The 12,700-nt window shown below is 39.4% G+C and overlaps 1 protein-coding gene across 2 annotated transcripts in view; it reads right to left on the bottom strand.

The window, feature by feature from the left end:
- MITF (microphthalmia-associated transcription factor) overlaps positions 1–12,700 on the bottom strand; it is a 211,317-nt gene that overhangs the window by 194,119 nt on the left and 4,498 nt on the right. The gene's annotated exons all lie outside the window — the stretch shown is intronic.

The following is a 12,700-nucleotide window of genomic DNA, read 5'->3' as shown; positions in this document are numbered from 1 at the left end:
CTAAGGAACAACAGAAATTATACCAAAATAAAAAGTACCATATCTGAACAGAGAAGCCCCAGTAACTTCAATGACCTGGAAGTGATGAGCCATTTTTATTGGCAAACTGGTAAAAATGGAAGACCAGGTTTCTGAAAAAGCTTTATTAATGTGGCTTCATGTGTCATCTACAACAGCTGAGCAGACAGTGTTTTAAAATGTTTTCCCCAGCAAGTTAGCTTTTGAGCCCAGAGAAAGAGCTCCTAGACAAATACAGATGCAAGAAAACAATTTTTAATACAGTCAACCCTCATTATTCATGGATTCCCCGTTTGCAAACTCAGCTACTTGCTACAATTTATTTCCAACCCCCCAAAATCAGTATTTGCAGAGTTTTTTTTGCAGTCCATCACAGACATGCGCAGAACAGTGAGAAATCTGAGTAGCACACATTCCCAACCGAGGTCAAACAAGGTGATGGTCTGCCTTCTCGTTTGAGCTCTCCTATCATCCTGTAAACAAGTGTCCTTTCCACGGTCGATTTAGTGCCAAGTATTTTGCATTTCTCTGTTTTTTTGTTGGTGACTCCACTATTTAAAATGGCCCCCAAGTGTAGCACTAAAGTGACGTCTAGTGTTCCTAAGTACAAGAAGACTGGGATGTGCCTTGTGGAGAAAATACAGGTGTTAGCTAAGCTTCTTTCAGGCATGAGTTATAGTTGTTGGCTGTGAGTTCAATGTTAATGATTCAATAATACACTAAATAACGTGTCTTTAAACAGAAACACACAAAAAACAAAGTTATGTATTGATTAGTTGACAAAAATGTTGTGACCAGAGGCACTTAGGAACTTACCCTGTATTTCCCTAACACAATGTTTCAGTACTGGCTAAGTCAATGCTTGTGGCAACTTTATGGAACACAACTACCAAAAAGAACAAGAATTGACTGTATTGTATTACATCTCTTAGCACCAGTAGTAACAATAATCATCACCCCTACTAAATGAATGTATTGAGAACTTACATAAACCAGACATTTTATACATCATCTTCCAGACTCCTCACAGCTATCCCAAAAAGGAAACACTATTATTAGCCCCATGGTGTAGTTGTGGAAACTGAGGCCCAGAAAAACCTAACAAAGCCCCATAGGCAATAAGAGATAATTTCTTATACATTTTTCTGAAAGGGTTTGACAGAGTTCCCAAAAGTTACTGGTCCCTTCTAGCACACCAGAAACACTTCATCTACCTTGGTCGTTCTTTATTCAACAAATATTTATTGGACACTCTCTATCCTAAATCCTTGAGATGCCCCGTGTACTAACAAATTCTCATGGGAATTGACAGACACTAAAATATGTATTACCAATTGGCCTATTTATAAATAGAGGATGTTTGACTTCTTAAAATCCACATTATTTTTTAAAGAAGGCCTTCAAATGAAGTGACAGCTAAAGATCATCTTCAGTGAATAACAGTTAACACGTATTTCTTTCCAGGGTAATGGACGTGACTACCAAGCGGGCTCCTTTCCTCTTCCAGAAGGACCTCCTCTGCCCTTGCTGTTCTGATCTGGGCTCCACACCATCACTAGGCAGCCACCCATTTGCCAAAGGTGACAGTAGTTAATGTTTGAGCCTTTTTGCTCACCATTATCTACTGACTCCATGGTAGGCCCAATAAATATTTACTAAAGATCATTTTATTTCACTAGGAAAATTTGCCCAAATATTCTACAAATAATTCCCAAACCATGACTCTGAGAAAATAAGAGGAAGAGTCAGATCTCTTTATGTTCACCCATCTAGGTGTCCAAGAACTAAATCTGCTCTGAAAACTTCCAAAACTGCCTTTTCCATCTCTGATGGCTGGCCCTTCTCCTAGTTCTGAGGATCCTAACTTTCAACTCCAGCCTGCACAGCAGATTCATCCTGTTCTTCCATCATATGGGTCCATTTCTGGCCAATCCTCCTCAGGTTTTATTCTCACAACTTCTCTGAACAGATCAGCTCTCACTCTAAAGCACTTCTTTCTATGTATCTTTTGCTTCAGTGTGTTTGTTTGCTTGTTTGTTTCAATCACAGGGAAAGAGAACTTTCATTTTCCCTGTTTCTTTATAAAACTCTGGATAGCAACTGTTTAACCAAGAGTCAAGTTTTAATTAGTCAGAATACCAGAGAAAATATGAAAATACTCTGAAAAACACTGCCTTGAGAATCCTATGCTGTATGTTTGTATGAATGTATGGATGGATTCTGGTAGAAGATGAATCCCATTTATTAGCAATTGAATTCATTCCCATTCCTATGCACACAACAGCTGATAGTATGGGAGACTCCCAGGCTGCAACCAAGTGCTAGCATAGGTTTACAAACAGCCACATGTCACCCAAGCATTGGAGAACTGATTATATGTTTGGGATTTTTTTTTAAGCTATAGACAGTCAAATTGTTACTTATTTACTTAACAGTGATAAAGCAATGGGAGAGCCAACAACACCTGCACAGAGAGATGTTTCTTTGACTAAGCACTTCTTCCATTCTTATGCAAACCCCTAAGTTCTTGGGGCAATGACACAAAACTACGGCAGTAGGTGGAGACTTGCAATAATAGTAACTAGTATAGGAGTGGAAGTAGCAGGAATCAGGACACCAGCAGCAGCAGCTGGCATATCCTGCGTCCTCACTACAGGTAGCAGCTCATTGCCTCCTTGAATCTTCACAGCAATCCCATGAGGCAGACACCTTGTTATCCATGTAACATGACTAAACTGTAACTGATAAAGGTATCCACATAATAATGAGAGCAAAATAATGAGAGTTTTTCCCATGAGAAAGATGGTTACTATTCAGCCTAATCCCCCTTTCTGCTTTCTGGTGACCAGCTTAGCTACAGGTTTTAGAAGAAAAACTTTGTGATGAAAAGGAAACTATCATATTTGTGGGGGAAAAAACTTGAAACTTAGATTCTAATCTCTAAAATAGCTATACATTGCGATTACCAAGGAAAAATCCTAGATGAGTGAAAGATAAAGATTCTGAGGTTCAAAAATACAGGGCATTACAGCTTAGATTAGATAAAGATAACCATAGATGAAGGCTACCGTATTGAATGTAAAAAGATAAAGCAGGAAGTCACTACAGGCCAGGCTGAAACATGACAGTTAGGCATTACAGACATCCATGTTGATACTGCAATGGAGCTCGGCTGCAACACTGCCATGGTATTGTGCAACTTATTTATTCCTCCACCTAGCTACAGTCTGTAATTATGATTCTGATGAAAGGAAACATGTTGATAAAGACAAAGATTATTCTGGCAACAAAGTAATGCTTTGCATGTAAATAACATGTGTCATCTTTAAATACCTTCCTCTTAGGCATCCAACTGTTTACCACTATTTGACCTGCATCAACTCTCAAAGATCCCGATACTGACTATCCAACTTGAGGATCACATAGGCTCCCCTTATCTTCCACAGACCCTCTTCTGCTGATTGACTTTGAGTCATTTTCTCTTTGTTAAGTTGTCTAAAACTAAAAATGCATTTCAAGTCAAAAACCTTGATAATGATGTTAGAGGCAACCAGAATGAGAGAGCTAAGAGCCAGACTGTGGGCTGAGCACTCTACCCTGTATTTCTTTTGCTTCGCACAATTACTCTATAACTTAAATCACATTATTATCCATTACCCCCTTTAGCCCTCTATTGAAACAGAGGCCACAAGAAAAACTTGCCTAAAGATCCAAAGCTAATAGGTGGCCAAACTGGAATTTCAGTGCAAATCTGTCTCACTCTGAAGTTTATGGGGATACTCAAAAAGTTCATTGAAAAATAGAATTAAAAGATCATACAAATCTTTCCATGAACTTTTTGAAGTGTCCTCTTATTACACTGGTTAGAACTCTTCACCAGTTTACAATAAGAACAGATCAGGGCTTTTTCTCTGGAGGTCAGCATGCAGCATAAGAAAAACAAAAAATTTAAATGACTGGGTCTAAGTGGATTAGAAACAGGGGTAGGTTGAATTTCCTGGTAATTAAGGAATCCAGAAATTTTCTGCAGGCTTTAGTTTCTCTGACTTAATATTGGCCTTGCCCTTCCCTCTCAAAGTCTATACCTCACCATCAAAGAAGTGAACAGCCTGGTGAGATTCAGAACAAGGGGAATGATTCTGCTGTCAGGACACCCTTACATGTGACGAAACAGATGCTGGCTGGTTGCATCTATTCCGCCCCTCTGTTGAAGCTCCCACACTCTACAAACTGTCTGGAATTCATTAAGACAGGAAAACAGGCTGACACTCGTATTTCAAATTTTATTCAGCAGAAGTTTAGTGAAAAACAATTTGGTCACGTGGATATGCCCAAAACCACCATCACCCTGTTTCTCAACCAAATCTTTTGGTCAAGTGACTGACTGCAGTTAGCTTTAAATTTCACACTTTCAGAGTCTGGATTAAACTACAATCCCCTTTTGAGATTTGGACCATGGCTCCTTGTGGTAGCAAAGCTAGGTTAACTCTAAGTCACTCAGACTCGGTAGGCCTAGTTAGCCCTATCCTTGCACTTTTCTGTTATTTAACCAATAAATTCATTTTCTAATTAAACATGGTTAATTTGGATTTTCTGCCACCTGACAGGGGACCACCCAAGTTTATATACACTGCTTATATACCTCTATGCAGTGCTTTCTATTCCAAGTTCATGGAGCAAAATCACCCCCCACCCATCACCACCTTAGTGCAATGGTTTTCAAAGTGTGACCCCCCAGACCAACAGTTTCAGCATCAGTTGCCAACTCGTTAGAAATACAGATTCTCAGACCCTACCCCAGACCTACTGAATCAGAATCTGCAGCAGTGCATCCCAGCAGTCTGTCTCGTAACAAGCCCTCCAGGGTCTGCTGATGCACACACATTTGAGAACCACTGCACTAATGCTTTTACCAAAAATACTATCTTCCCATATTGAATTATTCTTGTATTGCTATTTTGGTATGAAAAAGTCTCTGATCCAAATACATACTGTTTTTTAAAAGTGGGGTGCTGATTATACAGGTTGAGTATCCCTCATGTGAAATGCTTAGGACCAGAAGTGTTTCAAATTTAGGATTTTTTCAGATTTTGGAATATTCACAAATAATGAGCTATCTTAGAAATGAGACTCAAGTCTAAACACAAAATTCATTTCTGTTTCATATACACCTAGCCTAAAAATGATTTTATACAATATTTTTAATAATTTTGTGCATGAAACATATGACCAGTCACAAGAGGTCAGGTGTGGAATTTTCCATTTGTGGCGTCATGTCAGTACTCAAAAAGTTTCAGGTTTTGGAGCATTCTGGATTTCGGATTTTCAGATTAGGAATGCTCAACCTGTACTGTGCAGCCAGAGATGATCGTTGATAATCATTACTTACTAGTTAAGAAAAAAAAGGAAAGCTCCCTCTAGAAAGTCAGTTATCAGATCTACATTAGTGATGTGGCAGCACCCAAGCAAATCCTGGAACTCACTCTGACTAGTGAGTGTGAACCTCCCACAAACTAATCCATATGATATAGCACATGTGGCCAGGCCTGTATCAGTTCTCCACTCCTAGAGACATGAAACTGAATCACATGGGCAAGCACATAGAAGGGGTTGCTACAAGAATTTGGAAAAGAGATCGCTGGCAGGCAAAACAAATGTACCCACTAAAAGAAATAAGTAAGGAAAAGGAAGTTAGCTGCCAGTAAGAACTCATCAGAAAGACGTCAGGTATATGAACCCGAAAGTAAGCAAGAGAGGTATGCTAGGGACAGATTCCATAAGGCCAGCAGAGTGACATGTAGTTATCATCGACCCCCAAAACAAACCCCAGTTAATTATCTTTGTCATTCAGCTCCCTGCTATTAAATCATGCACTTTAGTGACTTTGATACTATAGTCAAACCATCAGCATCAAACCTTCCAGTTCATTTCTGAATCAACAAAGATCTAAAAGCTTCCATATGTAATCAGTATCGTTAGAATTACATTCCAAGATCCCATCATCAAACATTTACTCATCTAGCAGTTACCTAGATAAAGATATTATTAGTGTTTATCTACCCAAAGACCAGTGGAAAAATTACCATGCTAAAATGATGCAAGATGTGGATCCAAAAAGTCTACACAATGATTGCCCAATACACCATAAGACAGCGGCCAACCTCTTAGAAGTTACGCTCCAAGCATACTTCCTTGAAGCAAACGGGCAAATTTTTATTTGGAATGTCACCAGGAATCATGCCAGTTACTTATATTTTTAGGGATTGCCTCATATAAGCTACTGTAAACTCTTCCTTTAAAAATAAATAGAATTTTCAAGTACACATAGTTGGTGTCAACCTCTTCCCTTGAAAGTAAATGACCCTAACTAGCCAGTACTATGTTAATATTTATTCATAGTCATTCTCTGCATTATAAATTAGTTACAAAGAGTTCTACTGGCCGAGGTGCCAACATGCTAAATTTAGATGGTGCAGTTATGCAGGCTCAGTAATACAACAGAGCAAAGCCAACACAGAAATAATACCTTTCCACCTTTTGCTGAAAAACTTCAGGTGCTAAAATATATATATATATATATATATATATATATTTTTTTTTTTTTTGGTATATATATATATATATATATATATATATATATATATATACCCACTCCTTTTGATGGAGAGGGGACTGTTACAATATGACAGCTGACATATCTGAGCCTCTGTTCCTGGACTCAGTTTTAGAGTACTACCTCCACCAGTTTGGGACAGACCTCATACAATGAGGAACAATGTGGCCACATCTCATTCAGGTCTTCTGATAGACTTCGCCAGGATTGGGCTAGGTCCTAAATTAAGGTAGGAAATCATCTTTAGAATTTCCATGTGCATTTCCTTTCACCAAATTTTAAATCTCCAGTTAGAACATTTTTATGGTAAAGGTATCAAAGTAAATATAGCATTCGTATCTTTCTGTCATTTTGTATGTATGTATAACCACATACATACATACAAAACCACAGCCATCAGGCTAAAAGCATCTTCTCTGCCTCAAATCTTCTTCCCACTGGGGCGAGTTAAGCTTCCCAGAAGGAAATCCTATTCTACAAATACAACCTATGCTTTCTGCCAACATTGGGGGCAACCACTTTTCCAATGCTGGCCTTGATCACATGGAAAAATAGATGAACGTGTGTGAATGATTCAGCATGTTAGGCCACTTTGGAAAAGAGGCAGGGGTGCAGAGGGCAAAGACCACAGATGCCTTCCTGAAATTGCTCAAGGAGCCATAGTTTCTGATGGGACAAGATTCTACAAGTGCCCTTTGTAGACCTGCATTTGGATTTAAAATATTTGCTCTCACACAACCCAGGATTTCTCCTTTTGTAAGTTACCGCTCCATATGTACATGAATCAAAGCTACCGAAATCTAAATGCTTTGAAGATTTTTTTATTAAAGTGGTGGAATTCAAAACACGCCATTGCCTGAGGATGTCAAAGTTGTTGACCACTTGAGGTGGTGCGTAGGAAGAAAGCTTCTTCTTTTTCATTTCTGCACTGACCCTGACATTTAACATCGGCATGGACAGGAAGCGTGATCTAAGGGCTGAAACACAGAACTGGAGTCAGGAGTTCTACACCACTTATTGTTGGTGGTGGGCGTGTATAATTTGTAAAATCAAGAGGCTTTACTTTTTAATCCTTGGTTACTTGGACTTCTCCTTTACACCAAAACAAGTAATTCAAAATCGAGCCAAAAAAACTATTCCTGGGCTAAGGATGGTCAGACATGATCTCAGTGTGACAACAGCGAGAAGAACAAGGAGGCAACACTAAGTAAGATGATCCTAGAGGAAAGAAAGAATCAGAAAAATAACAATACCTATCTCCATGTTTAGTCCAAGGTTAGGTTTATAAAGACAAGCATAAATCTCTGCCTCACTCAACATTAGGAAAACACTTAAGACCAACTTATAAACACTTATAATGAAGATCTATGTCTGCATTTCTTTTTCCACTATTCATAGATTACCTTAACCAGTCCTGTGGGCCTTCTTCAAACCCACTAAGCGTCAAGCCTAATGTTAGCTGCTTTACATAAATTACCTTTCATCTTCGCAGCAGCCTTGCAGGGTAGCTATTGCCCCATTTTACAGAAGAAGGAACTGAAGTTCAGAGAGGAACTTGTCCAAAGCCACAGAGCTAGAGAGCAGCAGTGCCAAGATTTGTACCTTCATGTCAGTCATTCAGGTCTTGCCTCAGAAGCACTTCTTCCATGAGATCATTCCTGATCATCCTACCTATAAAGCCCCCTTCTTTCCCAGTCACACTCTACCAATAACACCTTATTTCATTTTCATTGTAGTTAGCAAAAATTATCTCATTCATTTATTTGGTTCTTTATTAACTGTGCCCCATCTCCAAGATGTAAGCACCATGCTAGCAGGAACCTTGCCTGTCTGGTTCTACATTTGATTTTCTATGGCCAGCAGAGAGCCTGACACACTGTAAGTGCTTAATAAATGACTATTGTAAAAAGGGAGGGAAAAGAAGAAGGGAAGGAAAAAGTAGAAAAACAAAGAAATCAGGTCCTTCTGGCCCCAAAGATATACTTCCTTTGCTTAAAGTGATGGAGGGAAGTTTAGGAGCACCTCGGGGAGGACGACAGCAGTCCTCATGATTTTGAGGTGACATTTACATCCCTGTGTGTCTTTTTCTCACCATTACCCCACTCCCCCAAAGCATCACATTCCTTTCAGCCTGCCCTGATTCAACTTACAGCTCAATGGAGAACAGCCAATTAACGTCCATCTGTAACACACTTAGCACCATGCCTGGCACGTGAGGATCCCTAAGCAATGTTGGCCACTGAAGATAAGAGCCTCATCATTCTGAATCTCAAAACAGATGTCTCATGAACACTCCAAAGGGGTACCTCTTTATTCTTCACAGCAAGCATGAAAGGTTGCAGGGAGGAAAGATGAAGCAAAGATATAAGAAGCCATGTTGAAGAAACAACCTAGAGAAATGGGCTTACCAGGGAGGAGCCAAACCTGGTCCTCCTCCCAAAATGCTTGGCAACAGAAATTTCAACAGAGATCCCAGATCTTCTTGCAGGTCTTCGTGCCCTTGTTTGTCTCAATAAAGATGCAAATGTATGCCTTGGTATAATTCCTTTCCTCAGAGTACACAGTGTTCACTAGACTAACAAAAACCTTATAAACTGCAAACTTGTCTTTACAATATCAAAACCTTGTGGTGACTGCATTTAATATCTTTGACCTGTCTTCTTGATTATTTTCTCCAAATAATGCATACTTGGAGTGTAGCCAAACATGTTTTTATAATTTACTATGATTAGACAACCCTCAGCAAAGTACATTTTATATTTAACACACAAACACAAACACACAAAAAATGAAACTTTTGCTTATGGTCCTTGAAAGATGACAAAAAAATTAGACAAGGGTTTTTTTTTTTTTTTTTCTCCCTATTATTTATCCTAATACTGCCAGCTCTGAAACAAAGCAGTTGGAGGGAGAAATTTAGTAACTTTGATTTGTCCCAAGATACATTTTTTTACACTGAGGTCCTATTCCTGACAGTAAGCACATGTGACCTGTTCTAAAAAAAGGATATTTTCCACTTCTTGCACAACTGGAGCAGATATAAACATCAGCCTGTGCAAACTGCACTGCAGAACTCAAAAGGAATTAAACATACATATACTTAAAATCTATAAATAGCAGTAACCAGGAAAAGGAAATCTTCAATAACACAAAAAAGACAGCACTTACAATCCCACTTTAATCAAGTATCCCATCTAATCATAGCATAAAACTAATCTGCATAATAAGATTTGAACATCTGTCAGGTTAAGGCAACTCAATCTTGTCTATTTTGCTTCAGATACATGATTCTGTACGTGTTTCAGTTATTGTTATGAGAAGGAAAAAATTTCTACCGTGGTAAAATTCTACTAGAAAAGAAGGAATTGATATCATTTACTAACAGTGCTCATCACTATGCTTAAGCACATTTACAAATTTTGCCTCAGTTGTACAATTTCTGCCAATCCTAAGAGGATGGGTTTTATTGATCCCATTTTACAGGTAAAGAAATGGAGACTCCAAGATTTTAAGTATCTTGAACACAGACACAGTAGTTAAGTGGCAAAGACATGACCACAGTGCCTAAGCACGGCTCCCTCTAAACCTGTGTCCATGTGCCTCGACTCCAAGATTTTAAGTATCTTGAACACAGACACAGTAGTTAAGTGGCAAAGACATGACCATAGTGCCTAAGCACGGCTCCCTCTAAACCTGTGTCCATGTGCCTCTAGTCTCTCTGCCACTAGGAGGTGCGCACAGACCACGAGGATGAGCTGCGAATCTAGTTAAAAGTCGAAAAGGCAAATGAAAACCCTAAATACCTACTTTAGGAGTATGCCCTCCAAAGCGTCTAACATTTTATTTGATGTTGTAGAGAAACATGTTTGAGTATTGCTTCTCCTTGAAGGCCAAACTCAAATACCCCTATTCATCCACAAATTCCTCTTCCTCTAAGTTCCCATTGCTGATGCCCACCGCCCCTCAGGGACCCACTGTGCCTTGTCTGATTAGCTGGATTCACGTGTTCTCTTTCCCTCACCCCACTGGGAATTCTAAAGAGCATGATGCATCTTTGGATTTTGCACAGTCATGCACAGTGCCTTTTACGTGGCAGTCTAGAGTAGTGGACACAAGCACGGATCTAGAGCTAGATGGCCTTGCCTTAAATCTAGGCCCCATCTACTTAGTATGCCTCAGTTTCCTCCTCTGTAAAATGAGAATAATAGAAATACATATGCCCAAGGTCAAAGTAAGAGTTAATGCAAGTAAAATATTCAGAATAATGCCTGGTACACAGTAAGCACTAGATAAATGTTACCTGCTCTTAAAATTATAATTAATACCATTGTTGTTTTTACTTATTATTAACACCTCATAAAGGTTTGGCAAAGATTAAGTACATTTTACCTACATAAAAACATTTAGAATCGTAACACCTCATAAAGGTTTGGCAAAGATTAAGTACATTTTACCTACATAAAAACATTTAGAACCAGGGCTGGTACACGGTGCATACTCAAAAGTTAGCCATCACTATTAGTATTAATTTGCACACAACATACTAGGACTCAATAAATACGTGTTGAATATGAATTCTTTTGTATGCACTGATGTCACAATTGCTAGTTTTTTCACCCAGCATAAACGAATCATTACAGATAGGATCAAGAATATAAAATGCAAAAAACTTATGTGAACACTTCATTAGGAGTAAAGCAAACAAGAATTTGCTAATATTGAGGTAATTATATTGCATAACAATATTTGCCTTAAAGAAGATAGCCACAGTGAACCAAATGCAAACACCTTCCAGAATGTCAGAGCTCACTGCTAAGTAATAAAGAAAATATCAAAAACAGCATCTGCTAACATATATTTACTGGGCACTTACTATGTGCCAGGCACCATGCCGATACTCTCCCATAGTTAATGTTAGTAAGACCCCTAGGAGGTAGGCTTCCATTTGCCAGATGAGGAAACTGAAGTTAGAGGTCACCCAGCCTGCCCAAGGTCACTCAACTAGTTAGGGACAGACACTGATACCAGAACAAGGCTCTTAATCTCTCCACTAGTAGTTCCCTGCAGGTTGGACAGACCAGAAAAATCAAGAAAACTTTAGGAAACCACAAAAAAACTGACAGTTTATTTCGCCAAGAATAGATTATCATTTCATAAAAGAAAGGGCATTTTTTATTACAAAGACAGGAGGGAAAATCTTAGCATAAATCCAAGAAACAGCAGTGAGCTTGTAGCCAAATACATGTGTGTGAGGACGCATGTGACACAATAGTCTTTGTCTTTCTCATCTCACCCTAAGCCTGTGAAAACTTCACACACCTCTCTCTAAATCAGCATTCGGGAACTTCTGCTGTATCCTGTCCCACATGATAAACCTACTAGTCACTTTCATTCCCATTTCTAATTTGCAGGAAGTTTAATTACAGCTGTCTAAAACAATACTAAAAATTTAAGAAGAAGTCAGATAGAGCACGGTATTATAACACCAAGATCAAGGGTTCAGATCCCCGTACTGGCCAGCTGCCCCCCCCCCCCCCGCCAAAAAAAGAAGAAATTGGAATTAAATTAAGCCAATTCTGAAATCTGTCCGGGAAAAGGGCATTAGCAACTACAAAGCCACAGAATTTAGCACCAAGTAAATCAAACAAAAGGGCCATGAGCCTTACAGATACTACTGTATTTCAAAATGTTGTTTTTAGGTCTGAAAGACCTACCGAGGGTTCCCTCACTCCCAGAAGGTAATTCAACTGTTCCACATTTGTCTCCCTCACATGACTATACCTATGTGAATTGGGGGTTCACGCTAGATATTCAGCACTTCTCAGCCCCCCACTGTTCAGAACTCATTCCCAGGAGAACACACGAAGGTTTAAAAAACCTTGTTAGAGGAACCAAAATGCAAACAATTCTTCATTAGAACCTGTTCTCAGGGCCGGCCCGGTGGCGCACTGGATAGTGCGCCGCTTCGGAAGCGCGGCGGCGCTCCCGCCCGAGGGTTCGGATCCCATATACAGACTGGTTCCCGCTCACTGGCTGAGCGAGGCGCGGGAGCAGCACCGAGGGGTCTGA

The sequence above is a fragment of the Galeopterus variegatus genome, unplaced genomic scaffold (genome assembly GCF_000696425.1).
Source record: "Galeopterus variegatus unplaced genomic scaffold, G_variegatus-3.0.2 Scaffold303, whole genome shotgun sequence".
Classification (NCBI taxonomy): Eukaryota; Metazoa; Chordata; class Mammalia; order Dermoptera; family Cynocephalidae; genus Galeopterus; species Galeopterus variegatus.
This window is presented reverse-complemented; position numbering and strand designations above follow the sequence as displayed.